Source organism: Zerene cesonia, chromosome 16 (assembly GCF_012273895.1).
Source record: "Zerene cesonia ecotype Mississippi chromosome 16, Zerene_cesonia_1.1, whole genome shotgun sequence".
Classification (NCBI taxonomy): Eukaryota; Metazoa; Arthropoda; class Insecta; order Lepidoptera; family Pieridae; genus Zerene; species Zerene cesonia.
Genome location: NC_052117.1, coordinates 7,753,509 through 7,771,957, shown reverse-complemented (window position 1 = coordinate 7,771,957; position 18,449 = coordinate 7,753,509). Strand labels below are relative to the sequence as shown.

The 18,449-nt window shown below is 32.7% G+C and overlaps 1 protein-coding gene across 2 annotated transcripts in view; it reads left to right on the top strand.

The window, feature by feature from the left end:
• The window catches only part of LOC119832912 (connectin-like), a 175,718-nt gene that overhangs the window by 133,430 nt on the left and 23,839 nt on the right, over positions 1-18,449 (top strand). The window lies entirely within an intron of this gene.

Below are 18,449 nucleotides of genomic sequence, written 5' to 3'. Positions count from 1 at the left end.
CTGAATTTCATAATGACATTATCAACATTCGTTAAACGCATTGTTCGTGGATTGGGAAATTGAAGCTGTTATTGAGTTCGGTGATAATATTTCTTGGGACGCGTATTAATTGAGTAGATTTGTTTTGTTTTTTACTTGATGCGGAATAAAAAAACTGGTGAAGTAGAAACGATAAAACGTCTAGCACGAATGCTGAAATAAGTAGTATATTTCATCTGTGAAAAATAAACTTTGTAAATTATTGTTTCGACTGCAGTTGTTATTTAGAACACTAAATCTTTAGTACGCGTATACTTGTTGCAAGTTTGTTATAAAATGTATGTAATGTACGTAATATAATATAAATCATCACATTAGAAAACTGTTGGGATATTTATTAAAATATCCCAATAGTTTTTTAATGTGATGATGTGGTATGTCTTAATTATTATCGTATTTATAATAAAATTCAATAATTTCACTTTACTCGTTTATATTTTTTGATCACTGTTAAAGAAAATATTATGTGCAATTTGATAAAATTACCCCCGAATGTACTGTAAGCAATGTCAACACTCCTATAACCTACCTAAAACTAGGTTTTTAGATTGTCAAGCACTTTCAAAATGTCACAAAGTTAAAACATAGTCTGAAAAGCCCATTCAATCTTTTAATCCGTTCACAAATTAATCAAACTAACCTCCAAATACGCTAATAAAACCGCAATAATACCGCCATAAATCGTAACATTGTTATAAGATTCTTTGTAAAGCGCAGTGCATTGGGGCGAACCATCAAGGGCCACAATAGCTCGCAATGACATCGATTGTGCTTTAGAAACGTTTGTTTGCTTTCCATGGCTGCTATCTGCTACCAAAATATACATAGTGGCCGTATTGAGACTACTATACGAGTTTTCATACTACTAACAGAGATCTTTATATGGTTTCATTGGTGCAAGGTAGACATTAGACATAGGAGTTGATATTATATAAGAAATAATTGACTTGACATTTTATCCTATTATTATAAATGCGAAAGTAAGTAAGGATGGATATATGGATGTTTGTTAGACTTTCAAGCAAACACAGCTTATCATATCTATATGAAATTTGGTACAAAAATAGATTTAAGTCTGGATTAGGACATAGGCTACTTTTTACTTGGATACCACGCGAAGTTAGAGTTATGGTATATATATTTATAGCGGTACAATATAATGTAGATATACTCTATACTCTGTATATGATTTTTCATACAAATGTTGTTGATTATTATATTATTATATAATAAAATACTACCATTTTATGATTGCAGTTATTATGATGGCATAAAATTGTCTCGTTACGTTTAACTTTTTGACTTCAAAACGTTGAAGATTTCGATAAACACAAAATAAACAACAAATGAAATAACACAGAACAGTTTCCAAATTAATTTACCGGATCTTCGAATAATTTCAAAATTATAACGAGATATCTTTGTTGATATTACGAATAAATACAAAAAGATAATCATAAACTCCCAAGTCGAAATCTAAATATTAAATTCAAATCATTGTTTATTATCAACGCATAGAAGTACTTGTGAAATTTACACAATTTCAAATTTGCACAAAGAGCTTTCACAAGTTTGAGTTTCAACGTCAAGAATTAGTATTGTAATAATAGAGGCTTGGCAATATTTAATTAGGTGCCTACTTAGTTCTTGAGGTTCCCTATTCTAAGGTTGAAGAGCATTCGTGGAGAATTCGAGATTTGTTAATCTCAGCACAATGTGTTTATCTTTTGAAGCAATATTACGACGGTGTCGTTTACAATTGCTTTATTTCAGTAAATTATACGTGAATGCTTGGATAAATTAAATTTAAATATACATAGCTAGGAAACACAGCAAATAAACTTGACTTTCAAATAAAAATAACTGCATCGAAATTGGTCAATCCGTTTGAGAGCTGCAGTGCCACAGGCAGACAGACGTCAACCTACTTTTAACCTCTTTTGTCAAAGAGATTAAAAATAGACTGGCATACCGCTCGATTTGGGAATAAGAGATCATTTTCCACAGTGTGATGAACTGTCAGTAGATACTTTTAGTGCAAAGAGTTGTTTTTGTAAACAATTCTTTAACGTAGTCTGTGACGCAAGACAGAAGTAAATATTAGAAATACAGACTTAGTAAATTATTATATTTACGAAATTCGTAGGTATTCGCATTTACCAAGTTTGTAAAACACGTTACTTTGATTCGGGCCTGCGTATTTTACCTATATAGCGTATATACACGTGTAAGAAACACGTGTATTGTTAATTGGTGAAAAGTTTTTTTCGCATGAACTGCTTTATAGTATGTAGAAGTCAATTAAAATAAATGGAGATATATTACGTTAGTAGGATTCCAATATTTATCTTGCTATATGTAAATAATATTTTATTAATAAAATGCTGTTTAAGTTAGCGGAATGATTTCTAGTAAAAAATCGAATTTCAAATATTAAGTGAAAAAAATGAACGATTGATCTATCAACGCACAGCCCAAACTACTAGACCGATCGGGCTTCAAATTAACATGTAGATAGCCTCTATATTGTAGGTATCCGGTAAGAAAGGGTCTTGATAAATTCTACCCCCTTGGGGGTGAAATAGTCAATGAAAGTTTGTAAATTTTGACTACACGAGCGTTAGTCTTTACATAAAGGCAGTGTAGCGTATCAAAGGCATAACTAAAGACGCTATTAACAAATGTACACTGTATAATCTTATCGAATATCCCAGTCCAATAAACCGCGCAAGCTCATTTACCATTCAATACAATGCTTATAATATCTGACCGATAGCATTGTGTTAAGTCCACTGAAATATAGTTGAAATGGTGCACAATTAACCCAAGTCATCTATTTCAGTATAACCCTCGTATGATAAACGGGGGGCTCAAATGGTTATAAACAACACGTCAAGCCATTTATTCGGTCACAATTTCCGTTATGTCGTTTTAGAAACATTGTCTTTGGCCGAGCTTTATGTCGCATAAACTTGAGCGCAAGTCGTATGTAAAAATTGTGTTTAGTTCCAGTTTTAATGTGGATTTAGTCATTTTTAACACCGTGTTTCTTAACCTTTAGACGCGATTTTGACGCAGTTTAAACAGACCGATTTTTTTATATATATTTTATTTATGTATGTATTTTATAAGATTACTTTTTATACATCTCCAGACACAAAAATCATATCATAAAAGCGCTGCGTAGTGACGTAAAAGAAGGACGCACAAACAAACAAAAATACTTTTGTAAGTATAATATTGCTACGGATTTTGAATGTGTAAGTCACGTGTACGTGTAAGCCATGTTTTCAATATACATTTTTGTGTACCTACTAGTTGTAACACGCGGCGTTATTTGGGTGGTACCCGGGTAAAAAGTAGCCTAGTATGTAAATCCAGACTATAATCTATCTCTGTGCCACATTTTTATATAGATATGTTATAGAATACGATAACATACGATAAGCTGAAAAATTTTTTTGAAAGAATTAATAAATACGATAAGCTGTTTTTTGCCATGTGAAAGAGTAACAAACATCCAAACATCCATCAATACTTACAAACTTTCGTGTTTATAACATTAGTAGGATTTGCTTTGCTATTATGAATAAATAATGAATTTGCAAAAATTTTAATTATTATATAATTTTGGTTAAATTCATTTTCATGAGGAAATGATGAAGCGGTGTGAGTTTTCACATTTAATCAGTTATATTATGCCTGTATAAATAATTATCAAAACGTGTAACAATCATTAATATCATAATTGTTATATTTTTTCAAAATGTTTAAGCAACCCATTTATTTTATTTTATACACTGTTTACTTTCATTATAATTTATAGACACTTTAATGCTTTAATTAAAATATACAAGCTTTAAAGCACTCATTGATTAAACGAGTAATTTCCGCACGTCACCAACAAAGCTATGGTCATTCGAAGATAAAGTACTGCGGTCTCTTTCATTTCAGTAATGAGTGAGCAGTGCGGCTACATCCGATCGCTTGCTGTTTCGCGATATGACATCGCAGACTGCGTTTGACATTTCACTTTGCGGTGTATATTCAATAGTTGTACGATCTGCAATGAGATGTGCAATCAGCTGATTTGTTTTGAATGAATGGCGGGAAATTAGTGTTCGCTGGCTTTTTGTATAGTGTATGATTCGTGACGGAATATGGCTGATTTTATCTATATTGTAGTTTAGTTTTAGTAGTCTAGGATATCGTTGAATAGAATAGGATCCTCTTTTAGCCTTAGGGTACGAAACCCAAAAAGAGACACATCAAAATAATAAAATAACATAATACCAAGTTTATCGCTACTAAAATAATTTTGCTGAATTCAAAACTCATTTGACTCGAGAGATTTAAATTTCGAACAATTCCAGAAAGTTCCAGATCATTCGTCATAATTTTAGAGGAATGAATTCATCCCAGGTGTAGTAAGAGAATCTAATAGTGACCTCAGTAATCCTTGAATTTTGGCTTATCGTACAGTTGGAGATAAAATGTATACGCTATATTTTAGGCTCCTGAGTGCTTTATTCGCTTGGAGCGTGACCAAGCCACGGGCATGTTTCACACGTAGCTATATTATTCCTAACAATACAATTATATGAAAGAGAAATAAAGCTAGATTTATCCTTCGGATTTGCTTAGAATAAAAGTAAGAGTTTCACAATTTTACTAGCTTTTATCGTTGCATCTGTCTGTGAAAACAAATACTTTTAATTTATAAAAAAAATTATATATTTCTTACAGTAAATAATACATGCAAACAAAAAAGCATGGGGGTAAAATGATATTTAGAGGAATTACCGTGATATCAAAGTCGTAATTAGAAAATAGAAACTTGTATCATAATGATGTTGATTATAGAAGGATGCCTTATAAAATAAAAAATTTATAATGTTTATTAAAGTCATATAAATTATCCTTGAATTAAGCTATTTTTAACACATATTTCTATTAATATGATGATAGGTATTTGTTCTTAGTTTAAAAATAGCGTTAATTTTTTTCCCATTTGAAAATTTTATAATAGTTATCATATTTAACATCATTAATATAACCTCTACAATTGGCCAAGCAGTGACGTATACTATACGACATATTCTTGGGAAATATTGGGATATGTTATCAATTTGATCGCTTCGTCAAACGAGCAATAAACTTCCATCAGCTACCAGGATGTTATGACATTGTAGGAGCTCTCAAGTTTGTATGCAGCAGTTTTCAAAGCCGTAAGTACTGGAGCGAAAGCATCTATATTTATGAACTGGGAATTTATAAAGGACTAGTCTAACGGAGTTCTTAGCTACTTATGTATATATGAAAGAAAACATCTCAACATACCTGCACGACGCAATTTGGAAATTTCCACGACATCCCTTTGAAAGTTTCGTGATGAAAAAATGTAACAAACATATATAAATATTGTTCCTAATATATGCTCGAAGTTAATTTGGATCTTTATTACATTTCGTTACGGTTACGCCACGAAATTTCTCCATCTTTAATATTTATGCGTTCGTTTGGTACCTCACTTACTGAGATGAGATAGATGTCTGTCAACTTGTCATATTACGTTAGATCTCTACTGAGTGTATGAAACGTGATGCGTGTGCAAAGAATCGGGGCGTTATAAGAAATTGAACTCGATTTTGTGGCTGTAGACATTTTTGAGTTCTAATTCTCTTTGTGTTATAAGATGCTTTGAAATGTTTAGAGCCTTATGTTATAGCTATTATTTATAATGTTATATCGCACATAGTTTGTATTGTTGTGAGTGTCATCATCATCATCAGCCAATATATGTTCCCACTGCTGGGGCATAGGCCTCCTATGAGGGTTCAGGCCATAATCCACCACGCTGGCCAAGTGCGGGTTGGCAGATGTCACATGTCGTCGAACTTTTAATTCTTGGACATGCCGGTTTCCTCACGATGTTTTCCTTCACCGTTTAAGCAGTGGTGATTTTATGTTTTATGGCAGGGCAAGCAAAGGAGCAGGTGGGTCACCTGATGTTAAGTGGTCACCATCGCCCATAAACACTTGCAACACCTCTAGGTGTTACAAATGCTTTGCCGTTTGATGTTATCCACATGCGCAGATAAATTGAAAAATCAATTTATTTCCTGCACGCTCGCCCGGTCTCGAACCTCGACTTATCGATTTTGAAGTCCGAGGTTCTCACCACTGAGCCACCACTGCTTTTATAAGTGTTGTGAGTGTGGTTACTTTAATTTAAATGGTTGTTTTTTTTTTTATGTCATAGCGGGCAACTGAGCTGGTGGTTCGCCTGATGGAAAACGATCACAACCGCCCATGAACATTCGCAAAGGTAGTGCTTCTGCGAATGCGCTGCCCGCTTTAAGTAGGTAAGGGAAAAGGAACGGATTCATGACAGGAAAGAAGGAATGGACTGGGATGGGTGAGGAAAAAGGAAATAGGCCTCCGGCTCCCCCACTCACCGTACGAAACACAGTGGCATGCCACTATTTCACGCCGGTTTTCTGTGCCGGTTTTGAAATACTTCTTAATACCCATTGGTTTATAATTAAATTTGATCGACATAATAGCGTTATATCACATACAAACTGCCCTTTTTCGATAATAGATAGATACTAGTTACTTATAGTATCACAAGTAGGCTTGGTTGGCAACGACTTCAAATAGATGACCAAGTAGCGTTTATAGTAATTATACATATATACGTATACTAGACAAAATATGCTTGGGAAATATTGGGATATGTTTTAAACTTCCATCAGCTACCAGGATGTTATGACATTGTAGGAGCTCTCAAGTTTGTATGTTTGTTTTTCGCTTATGAGTGATTTTAAAGTGGGTTAAAAAAGTGATACCTTATTATACATTAAGATGTTTAGATTAAGTACAATTTGAACAAAGTAAACTAGTCTATTGAATATGATTATATTTATTTATCTATTGTATAAATCCTACCGGATTTACATGTAATTCTGTGAGTAGCTGCTTTGTGGATGATAGATTGATTGAGGTTAGCTCCGTCTGCGAGAAAATTGTTTCACAGTAAAAAACCAACCAACCATTATAATCTCCGTTGTTACGTTTTTTCAGAGTTTAACTTTTCAAATCAAAAGAAAAGTTCCGCGATAATTAATGTATTGAACCTGTAAATTGTTTCAAATAATTTAATATATCATATGACCGGTCTTTTATTGATTTTTTTTTTGGCATCCGATTGCCATTGATGTCTGTTCTTTTTTTAGGTTGCCTATCAATTTTGTGGATAGTTTAGATTGACAAAGATATGTTCTATTTATTCATACTTTATTGTTCTGGATAGAGAATTCATTGTGACAACCTAGGTAATGTTATCACAAATGACGTTATTGTCTCTAAATAGCGATTTCTTCAAGACAACCGCACGCACTGAGAGAAATTAAAATACGAGGATACGAGTTTTGACAGTTTACTTTGTTATTTTATCACGTCCTTTTTTTAAGTCGGTTACAAACAAAACACACTGTCCACTCCTCAGACCACACGGAAAAACTTGTAAATCCATTATGTAACTTTGATAGAGGGTTCCTTCCGCGAAAGTTTTTAATAAAATCCACTCGCCTAGTTTTGTTTCGCCTTCGACCAAATAATTTTGTTATGAGTTAGGTTTGTGTACCATATATGTACTTTTTCATATGATTCCCATGGACCGTTCTTGGTAGAAAGTTTTGGGTTCGATCCCGGTGAATGATAAATAAATATTTGGTAAATGCAGAAAAGATTTATCGACTCTAAGTATATTCTTGTTCTTTTACACAAATTATATGAAATAGAATGTAAAAGAATAGATAATGGGTAAGTATATAAATACTGAACAGTAAATCGAATACTTTTTTGAATTTTTTGGGTAATAGAAGACTCAGTGAAAATAATACTCACTACGTCATCCCTTTGATAGCTTCAATGTCACTGGCATACAAGTAGAAAAAAATTCATATATATTTTTTTATGTCATAGCGGGCAACTGACCAGGTGGTGTGTCTGATGGTAAACGATCACCACCGCCCATTAACATTCGTAGAGGCTCAGACCTTTGAGAATGCGCTGACCGTTTTTAAGAGATAAGGGAAAAGGAATGGATTTATGACTGGAAAGAAGGAATGAAATTGGAAGGACGAGGAGAAGGAAATAGGAAATGTACACATGTTAATTGTATAAATTTAGAGTTGACTCGACAAAATTCATACAATCTCGATTGCGCTGCTTTAAAATTTTAGATAAACTATTGTTAAACATATTACATACGTTACAACTTTTGTTAATCCATTTTAAAGAGGCATAAATAAACGTCCCTTTGAATTTAATTTCGCTCACTTTGATTTCTGACCCACACCGTGTAGTATCCACTGTACGTAGAGACAGCTTTTTCAAGCGCTCAGGGGGAAGCATAAGCTCTTTGTAAAGCCTGAGTGTCCTCTGAGATGACGTTGACATGTCGACATAGAGCCTTCGCAAGATTTTGTAGAGATAAATTGAACTTTCTGTATTTTAAACGCTATATTTTGCTTTGATTATGGAGAGCGGAGGCTTCTTGTTGATTAAACACATTTAATTTGCATAGAATTGTTTTATGTATATGAGTGCTTACATTATTTAGTACGGTGAACATTAAATTAATAAATAATTTTTTTTTAAATCATACCAGACCAACTAAATTGTGTTAATTAGATTTTTCACATAACAATTTTCAAATGGTCTTTAAGAGTGCTTCTAATGAAATATAAATCTTTTTAAGAGAATATGTTTCTTTTTTGAATACGAAAAAATATAGGTTCATAGCATTTAATACTAATTTTAAACGTACACCTAGTTAAATATATCCTTAACACAGTAACACACAAATTTCATTAATTACAATGCTCCAAATATAATTTTTCTCTACGTACAGAACAAATAACTTGATCAAGCGAAAAGCATATTTTTAACCCGAAAACAGCACTATAATCTGTCAAGAATATAAATATAATGCCTGTAAAACAACTGTAGTATTGTATTCGATAGTTTTATGACATAAAGGTAAAACAAACAGTTTTATAGCCCAACTTTTTATTGCTACATGACAATTGCGTAATGTTTATTTTTATGCGAGCCACAAGTTTGTTTATGATTGGCTTTATGGTTGGAGGTAGAAAAAGAATTGTTTTTTTAATATTATTTTATGCTTAACGGTCGGAATATTGTGTTTTATAGGTGCAGTTCGAGGTTGTGATCGTATGTTGTGTGTTCTTGGAGCGTAGCTTCTGTCTTCTAGTTCATATTTGACATTACTTTCTACGTATTGTTAAGTTGTTATGATTATTGTATTCAAAAGCAGTTAAGTGCGAGTCGAATTAGAGCGACACCTATGGAATTTGCGACGTGTATGGATAAGCTAAAGAGCAAATGAAAAAAAATTATAATTTATCCATATTATAACTGAGTTAACCGTTGCTTAAATCCGATTTTTAATTCGTTTTTGTTATGACGGTAAAAGAAAACCTTTATTCCTGAAAAGTTGAACAATCTAACTATCACAGTTCATGTTTCAAAGACAGAAATACAGGCAAAGGGCAAACACAGCAAAGTCTTACTAATAGGGCACCGTTTTTCCCCTTTGGGTATAAACTTAAAAACACATAGACCAAATAAAATCGGTGAGAGAGTAATAAGCTCGTAATTTGTACTAGAAAGCATCTCGCCGACTTTCTCCTATTTAACTTCTCTACAAACAAGAAATCGTGCGTATTTCTCAAACTACACACAATTAGATCACGAGCTAGCTATGTATCGTCACACATGCACTCACACACGCAAACGCAAAGGCTCGACATGACCGCGACTCTTGCAAAGAACGCACTATATTGTGAAATATATGATAACTAGATGTTCGCTCGCTTCGCCTGGGGTTCATATATAGCCTACGTCACTCAGTGAACTTGTAGCTTTCTGCTGGTGAAAGAATTTTTGAAATTGGTCCATTGGTTTTTACGTGAAAACGTTACAAGCATACAAAAATACAGTATCACTGTAGTAAAAGATGGGGCGATTTTTTAGTTTTAATCGATGTGTCGCCCAATACCCTTCAAACGAGTCTCCTGTAGTAATAAAATTGGTTACTTATATATTATAATTGGCGCAACTAACACAATTTCTTTTATGCTGAAAATTGTAATCTAACGGTGTTTACCAGTTTTACGGTAACATAATATACATGCTGTTCGGCTCTTCCCGCGTAAACTTTTGATTTTGCAAATGCAATAATGCAAGCGAAGATGAATTAAATAAATAAAATATAATTAAAATCCGTTAAGACTGTCTTGAGTTATGTGGAGTAAATAACGACTATTATTTTATGCATATCTTTTAAAGTAGGATAAAAATCTGATCAAAACGCCTATAATACAGATATAGAGAAGGTAAGGATATGGTAATAATAGCAAATTGAGTAAATGACAATTAAAAAAAGGTAAATAAAACATATACGTATCTTATACTGTATTTGTCTCTATAAAACCTCGTAAGACTGTTTTATGTTTTCAAAATCATATATCATAAAGATGTTCCTAATATATGTCAATTCAGATTTAACTCATAAATTCTTTAATATCTCACAAAATGGGACCCTTATCTTAACGTCCGTCATACTCTCAACTTCCTGTGCGGTAATTTTTCTCAAAACCCCTTGACACGAGTAGATTTTAAGATCGTACATAAGGGTACATGTATTTTTATTTAGTTTACTTTAACCTTATTACTTGTACACAATTCATATGACAATTTTATGCCGCGTAGGTAACTCTTTCATTTAATCATAATCTGTACTTTAGTTGAAGAGAGACTTTTTCGTTTGAATGAGCTTATTTCAGGAACATAACACATATCCTATTAAACTCAGAGAACACGCTTTCCAACAAATTGATTTTTTTTTAAGTCAGTCCAGTCGTATCGGAGATTAGCGTGTTCGAACAAACAAACTCTATTATAAATAATAATTGTCCAAGTTATAAGTGATCTACGTCATATTACTAGAATATTAAAAAATTAAATCAACTTATAAATATTTATATCAGCTTATGCGATTAAAATTCCGAATAACTCAAAGCATCTTAGTTCCAATAAAAAATGCTACCCTTGCCTTTATACAATATTTTAAATAGAAAAAAAATCTTGTCGAACAAATCTTACAAGCTAAAGTACAAAACATCATAATATCTCACACAATGTACACAGATTTATACCATTGTTAAGTGGCAACCCTAACCCTACCGCAGCATTCAACACCTTACGCCATATTATATCTGCCGAGCACCCAAAATGTCCCTAAATGACAAGACAGGATGATAAATAACGTTATATTGTTCTCGCACGACTGATTTCAGAGTAAAATCCTGGGATTAGCGTATCACAACGGGATTTAGTTGTTACCGCGCTGGAGTTAAAGATCATATTTCTGTTTTATGTTCTACCATTCCGCTCGCGTATTTTTTATCTATTCACGAGTTAGTTTTTGATGGTGAATTACGTGGGTTTCATGGATGATTAAATTTATTGTGACTTTGTTTTTTATTCCTGTTTATTCATTTTTATTGAGATATTCATAGTAACAAAACATGTATTTGATTAGAATAATAAATTGAAAAAGAATCTTAATTAGTTGTTAATATATAATGACATACTCTCCAAAAACATAAGTGCCTATAGGCACTTGGGAAAAATATATCTCTGATGATATTGAGAGGTACCCTATTAATATAAGAAGAAGAAAAACAGTTTCCTAACAATACTTTTCACTTAATCTCTGAGACAAGGAGGCATTTAGCTAAACGGTGAATCATCAATCTGACCGCAGCCTGAGTTACTTCACCTGAAGACCTTTTCCATTATATCATACCACTGCTACATCTAATATATAGGCATTCTGATAAAACAGTTCGTTTGAGTAGGCCTTAAGAGTACATGAGTTTAATGCATGTTTTGTAGTGCCTTAAAGATTGATATTTACCTATGCTAGTTCGATAGTGCGTTGAATTTGTAGCATCACAAAAATTTATACGATAAAATGTCAACAGGATACCTGTAAAAATTTATTTAATGATTAAAAAGTATACGGCCTGGCATTGTGGTTTTTTTTAATTATTCAGTCAAGTGACACAGTATCTTAATAGTAATATTTTTTTAAACAATCAATGATTTTTTTGCATATTATTATTATAATATTGTATTACTTATTTTTATGCATAGTACGAAAGCACATTTCATACATGTGTGCGTGCGGTATGCGTGTACCTGTGTGTCTAATCCAGCCCAGGATGATGATTCCTTGTGTATCAATGGATGTGGGTGTCATTTTAGATCTTGTAGTCTCCTTAAGGGCAATATGTATAGTGAAAGAAGTGCTAGGCAACCATTTTCATAATCTATTTTTATTTAGCTCGCAATTTTTCAGGTGACTGATGATGATTATTATATTCATTATTTGTAAATAATACGTTTACAAGTGTGGTTTAATTACTTTCTGAAATTACTTCCTTATATCAAATTTCAATATTTAAGTGTGGTAGTCAACTATTATTGATTATTTGGCTCTGGCTATCAGCTCGCACCGGAGTGATACCACACCTCCACTAAAGATCGTCATTGTGATTTGTTCGGTGAGTGGGGAGTCCAAAGGCTCGCATACTTTTCACCACCTTTCCCAGTCTATTCCTTTATATCCATCGCCAATCTTTTCCTTACCTTTACCTCTTAAAAAAGCGGAAAACTCATTTGCAGCAGTCTTACTTGTAATGTTCACGGGAAGTATTTATTGCTCACCATCAGGCGAAATACCAGCTCAGTTGCCCACTTTGTCATAAAAACGCACTATCCAAAGCATCTATATAGCCTAAGATCCTTACATGTAAATAAAAACAAAGTACAAAGGAAATTGGTGACGTTATTCATCTTTAAAAACAGTGTTCATCCTATCTATATTTTAGTACAAAACTTAACCAATAATTCATGCTACGCTCCAGAAATAAATCCTAAAAATAACTTCCCACCGCGTTATAGTTATTCAGTGGTCGCGTTAGCCAGGCGGCTTCACAGCAGGGTTAAGTTGGACGCCATGTGACATGGTTATGAATTACCACTTTTTGTTGGAGTTTCGTTGCATGGCTGTGATTTGCATGTTCCCAAACTTTAACTTGACAAGAAGTTCAATTTGGCCTTTCTTTTCGGTTCTTGTTTTGCGATCTTTGATATTACTTTTTGTTTTCAAAGATAATGTTGATGATATTGGATTAAACATGATTGTTAATTATATAAATAATATATTTACGATGTAGTGAAAATTTTGTTGGTTTTCTTAATATTATGTATCACTTTAAGATACGTTCAAATAAATAGACGCATTTTTGTACTTTATCGAAATGTTTCGGGATCGATACTTTAATAACGTTTTAACATGAAAATGCGGTCTCGTCAGGTATATAATTAAAAACGAAATTTAAAAAGGACTAATAATTATCTTATCATTCACCAAATTGTCATGTTATTTTCCCTTCTTTTCCCGATAATGTAATCTATCCAAATACAAGTCATTAAAACGCCTTCGTAATCTTTCAAATATAATAGTTTTGTTACAGTTACTATCTAGACCTCATGGGATCTTCATCTAATGCTAAACTAGATCTCTTCACTCCACTGACGCTGGAATAAATCCACTCAAAGGTTAAATTAGCTAGCCCATTTCACAACAGGGTAAGTCTCGATGACAGGGCCATGAATCACAAGTATTCAAGTTTTCTGCGTCTATTTGATTTGCATGTGGAAGTTTTAAAACTGTAGTTTTATGCAGCGGAGTCTATTTTGTTTGTGTTATTGTATGCGCTGTTTATTGAAAATGTTTGACTTTATTGTGAGTTATTGTGTATATAGCTTTGAAATTTAAATTTCTTGTGAGAGAAATTCTGTGGAAATATTAAAGTTATAATTGTTTAACTGTTAAAGCATAGAATGCATTTTATATTGGAATCCCGCCTTATGATCGATTTTTTTAATCTTTTTATTTGTCGTATGTTAATGTTATATTTGTATATAGTTAGGTCTAATAGTTATTGTGGGATTCGTCCTAGTCCATTCCTTCTTTCCAGTCGTTAATCCTTTCCTTTTCCCTTACTCCATAAAAGCGGGCAGCGCATTCACAGAGGTACTACCTTTGCGAATGTTTATGGGCGGTGGTGATCGCTTACCATCAGGCGTACCACCAGCTCAGCTGCCCGCTATGACATAAAAAAAAGAAAGGTCTGTGTTAAAATAAATAAACAAATGGATTTGTGAATTGATTCTTCTATCGTCTAAAAGTAAAAGGGACAAACATTAAAGGATTTTTATAACAGTTTTTGGATAAGATTAATTTTATCATTAACTGAAAACATATGAATATGAGGGACAAGGATTCCTCCTTTTATGTAATTGCATTTAATAGATTCAAATAATACCGAAAGGAACCACGGTAGGTAGTCTCAAAAATCGTATTATTTTGAACTTTTCTTAACCCGTCCTTGCTCCGCCCGTTTGCTCTCAAAGCAAAGTACTGCGGTTAGTTTGAGATTTCCTAGCTCTTTGTGCCCATTGTTTGATGTGAAGAGGCCCTTTACTGTACGTAGTTCTACTCCAGAGTTTTTATATTATACCCTCTTTTCTTGGATAGTAAAAATGCAAATATGTTATATTTAAAAAACTCGTGGCTCTCGCGATTATCTTTAGAAAGCGCTTTGAAATCGAAGATAAATGGATTTGCTAAGTTCATTTAGAATTAAAGTTTAAGAAGTTAAATAAATAATATACTATAAATTTAAATATGAGTAAATAAGACAGACTGTAGCATTAATATGATATTAGTAAGTTTCATTATCATATAATTAATATTAAAAGTGGTAAGTACATATATTTTATTAAAGTAACCAGATATAGAATTTAAACACTAAAACGCGTTTTATTCATTTTTGAACAGTTTACAGCTATCGCGGTTATGAGTAGATAAACAGTTTGTTTGATAAATAGACTTTTTTATTCCTAAATACATAAATACTCTTGTAAAATGAAATGCCAGAAAATTCTAAGGTTTATATTTGGTTTTTTAGATTTTAGAATATACATCTTAATTATAAGAAATAGTTAATAGCAAATACGTGATAATTATGTTTGAACAAGAATCTAAAATACCTTTAAATCGTCGGAGCTTGATAACCTCCTTCTTTTTAAGTCGGTTAAATTCATAGATAAATAATACTTATAATTGATCTAAAGCTTACAGCTGTTGATAGTTCTTGAAAGATACGAAACTATATTTTAAGGATAAAATGAAAATAATAAGGAAAAACAAAGCACACAAGATTACAATTTGTGGACATTAATGGAACAATAACACCATAGATAGCTGAGTATCCAGAAGGTAACTAGAGACGGGTATAATAATCCAACACGATTGTTTGTGGGTGAGAAAGGGACGGAAATAGGACCCTGCTAAGTAATACTGTAAGGATGTGAGTCGGGAAGTGGGGAGATATTACCCAAAACGGGAAAACTTCTGTTTATGGAATCGTCGAATATATTATTATTGAATGTGGGTCCTGTAGTATGGAAGGTGACAAATATTGAATATACGTTTATCTATTTTATGCATTGTTCTTATGATGATTTAAGAGAATTGCTGTTTATATAAACTTGTAAGATTGTTGCATTTTTACACGCATATTTTTATTTGTTTTACAATCTTCCGTTTTCTTTGGAAAGTTTAAATTTCGAATACATTTTGTTGACTGTTTTGTATAATTTAAAATGTCTTTGTCATGTAATATAAAACTAGCATTTACCTGCGGTTTCGTATCTGTTAAATTCGGAGTAATTTAATAGATGTTATTATACATAAAAACCTACCTCTTGAATTAATCTATCTATTAAAGAACAACCCCATCAAAATCTGTTGTCTAATTTTAAGCATACAGTCACACAGCCGGCGGAAAGCGAGGTTATTTTGTAATATGCAGGGATTGACATCTCGCTAGTGCAAGCCCTCCATTGATTGAAGCTATTAAAAAGAGAATAAGAAGACAACTAGATGATCCGACTGACGGACGTTGCCCTGTCTTCGTGCGAACTGCATGATTTTATTTATGACGAACACTTCAGTTTATTCCTTAAGAGACCTTTTAATTAACGATAAATCAAATATAAGCGATATCGGGGATATCATCACGCACATGATTTTTGATTTAAAATCACCACTTATAATTTGAGTCAAATCGAAAATCATTCCATAATTTAATAGACAAACGGTAAATTTTTTAAACAATTCTTTCACAGTATAATGAAGCTGACAAAACGTGACTAGAGCTTAGAATAAAATGCAATACCCCAACCATTTTTTCCCATTAATCAATCTTAACAATGACAGAAGGCAACCTTAGGAGGGAACCCCGAAAATTTGTAGACAATAAAACGGGCCGAGTTACGCTGGACCCATTAAACTTTGCTTTTGGCAAAAGAAATAAAGACGATACAATTTTATATACACCGCGAGGGGTCGTTAATTAATTATCATTGTGTATCTTTTGTTGCCAACAATAATTGTGTCGCCGAAACTTTTTAATCGGCGTTATTTTTGTGGTTCGGAAATTCTTTTATAAGTTTTATTACTTCATGACGACTGGTTTGTATCATAATGTATTTGTGTTGAGCGAAAGCGATTTTGTTTATTTAAATTTTTGTAAGATGAGGTTTGGTTTAAAATTGTTTAACATATATATTTGATTTTAACAGTTTGATAGATTTTATTGTTAGATATAGTAGTAGTTTACAAAATTATCATAGCTCAATAATGCAACAGTCGTTCAACCAAGAGGCGCGACGAGGGGCGAGAGAGCCCGAATTACCATACATCATATTATAAGCAGCTCGGGACACCATTTAGAAGATGCCGCACGCATGTTTTAATATTTGTGTGCATCTTATATTATTATATGATTACACGTGATATATCATTGTTTTGTACGAATGGAATAAATATACTACTAATGCTGTGAGAGATTGCAAATCGTCATCTCGTGTTAACAAGAAGCTGCATTTTCATCTATAGATATATTGAGTTGATCCACGACGTTGTCTAGACATTCTCAGTCCTCACAACGAGATCGAAGATATTAGGTATTAATCCTTTCTCGTTAGTTAAAATTAATTGGGACCTAAAATGAATAGTGATCTATGAAAGGTTCCTATTAAGGTTGGTTTGAATAATAATTAAATGTAGCTTGTAATATACAACGTAGCTTATAATGGAAATAATTTTTTAATCCGTCTTAGATAAAAAAATAATTTCTGTTTTTGTAATTACTCAATAATGACTAACAACATAGACACTGCTGCTCCTTCTGATATTATAAATGCGAAAGTTTGTAAGGATGTGTGTATGTTTTTTACTCTTTCATACAAAAACTACTAAACCGATTGCAATGAAATTTGGTACGTAGATAGCTGGATAACTGGAATAACACATGGGCAACATTTTATACCGATATTCCTACGGGATACAGATTTACGCGGGTGAAAACGCAGGGCGCAGCTAGTTACTATATAAGTTATAATAAAATTATCTAATACTTACAAAATTGTAAGAACGGTATATTGGTATCAATTCTTACTAGAAAGGTGAAAATTTATCTATGAATGCTTGTGAATTCTCCCTTTACGAGTTGAACTGATCACGGCTGAATCAAATATTCATAAGATTTATTCGACATCGCTACCTATTTCCTTAATACACCTAAAACATAGAAAAACATATATTTTTTCTTCCATGAACATTATTTATTTAAATTGACGTAAAATATGGCCTAATCGAAGAAATAGCGGGGGTCGTACCTTAGGGGAGCTATGGTATTAACATTTTTGCTTTTTCATAACATTTAGGGTAAATAAATAAACAGTTATGTTATTGGAACTGCCCAATGTAGAAATAAACAATGATTTTTATTCAAATGAAAATCTACTATTTAAAAATAAGTCGGGTTTTCCTTCCTGACGCTATAACTCCAGAACGCACGAACCGATTTCCACGGTTTTGCATTCGTTGGAAAGGTCTTGGGCGTCGTGAGGTTTATAGCAAAGAAAATTCCGGAAAAATTTCAACAGAAAAGCGGGAAAAACGAAGCCATCTGGTGGCGAAACGGAGTTCGCCGGGTTTGCTAGTATTATATACAAATTAATTTTCATTAACAAAATACTAAATCGCCTTCAAATTGACAGAACTTGTTACACTTTCATGTAAAAAAAAGGATCATACAAATGGTTCTTTCAGTAAAAAGGTATGAAGTAACAAACACAAAAAACAGACTTGAATTAGTTACGTCCTTTTTTAA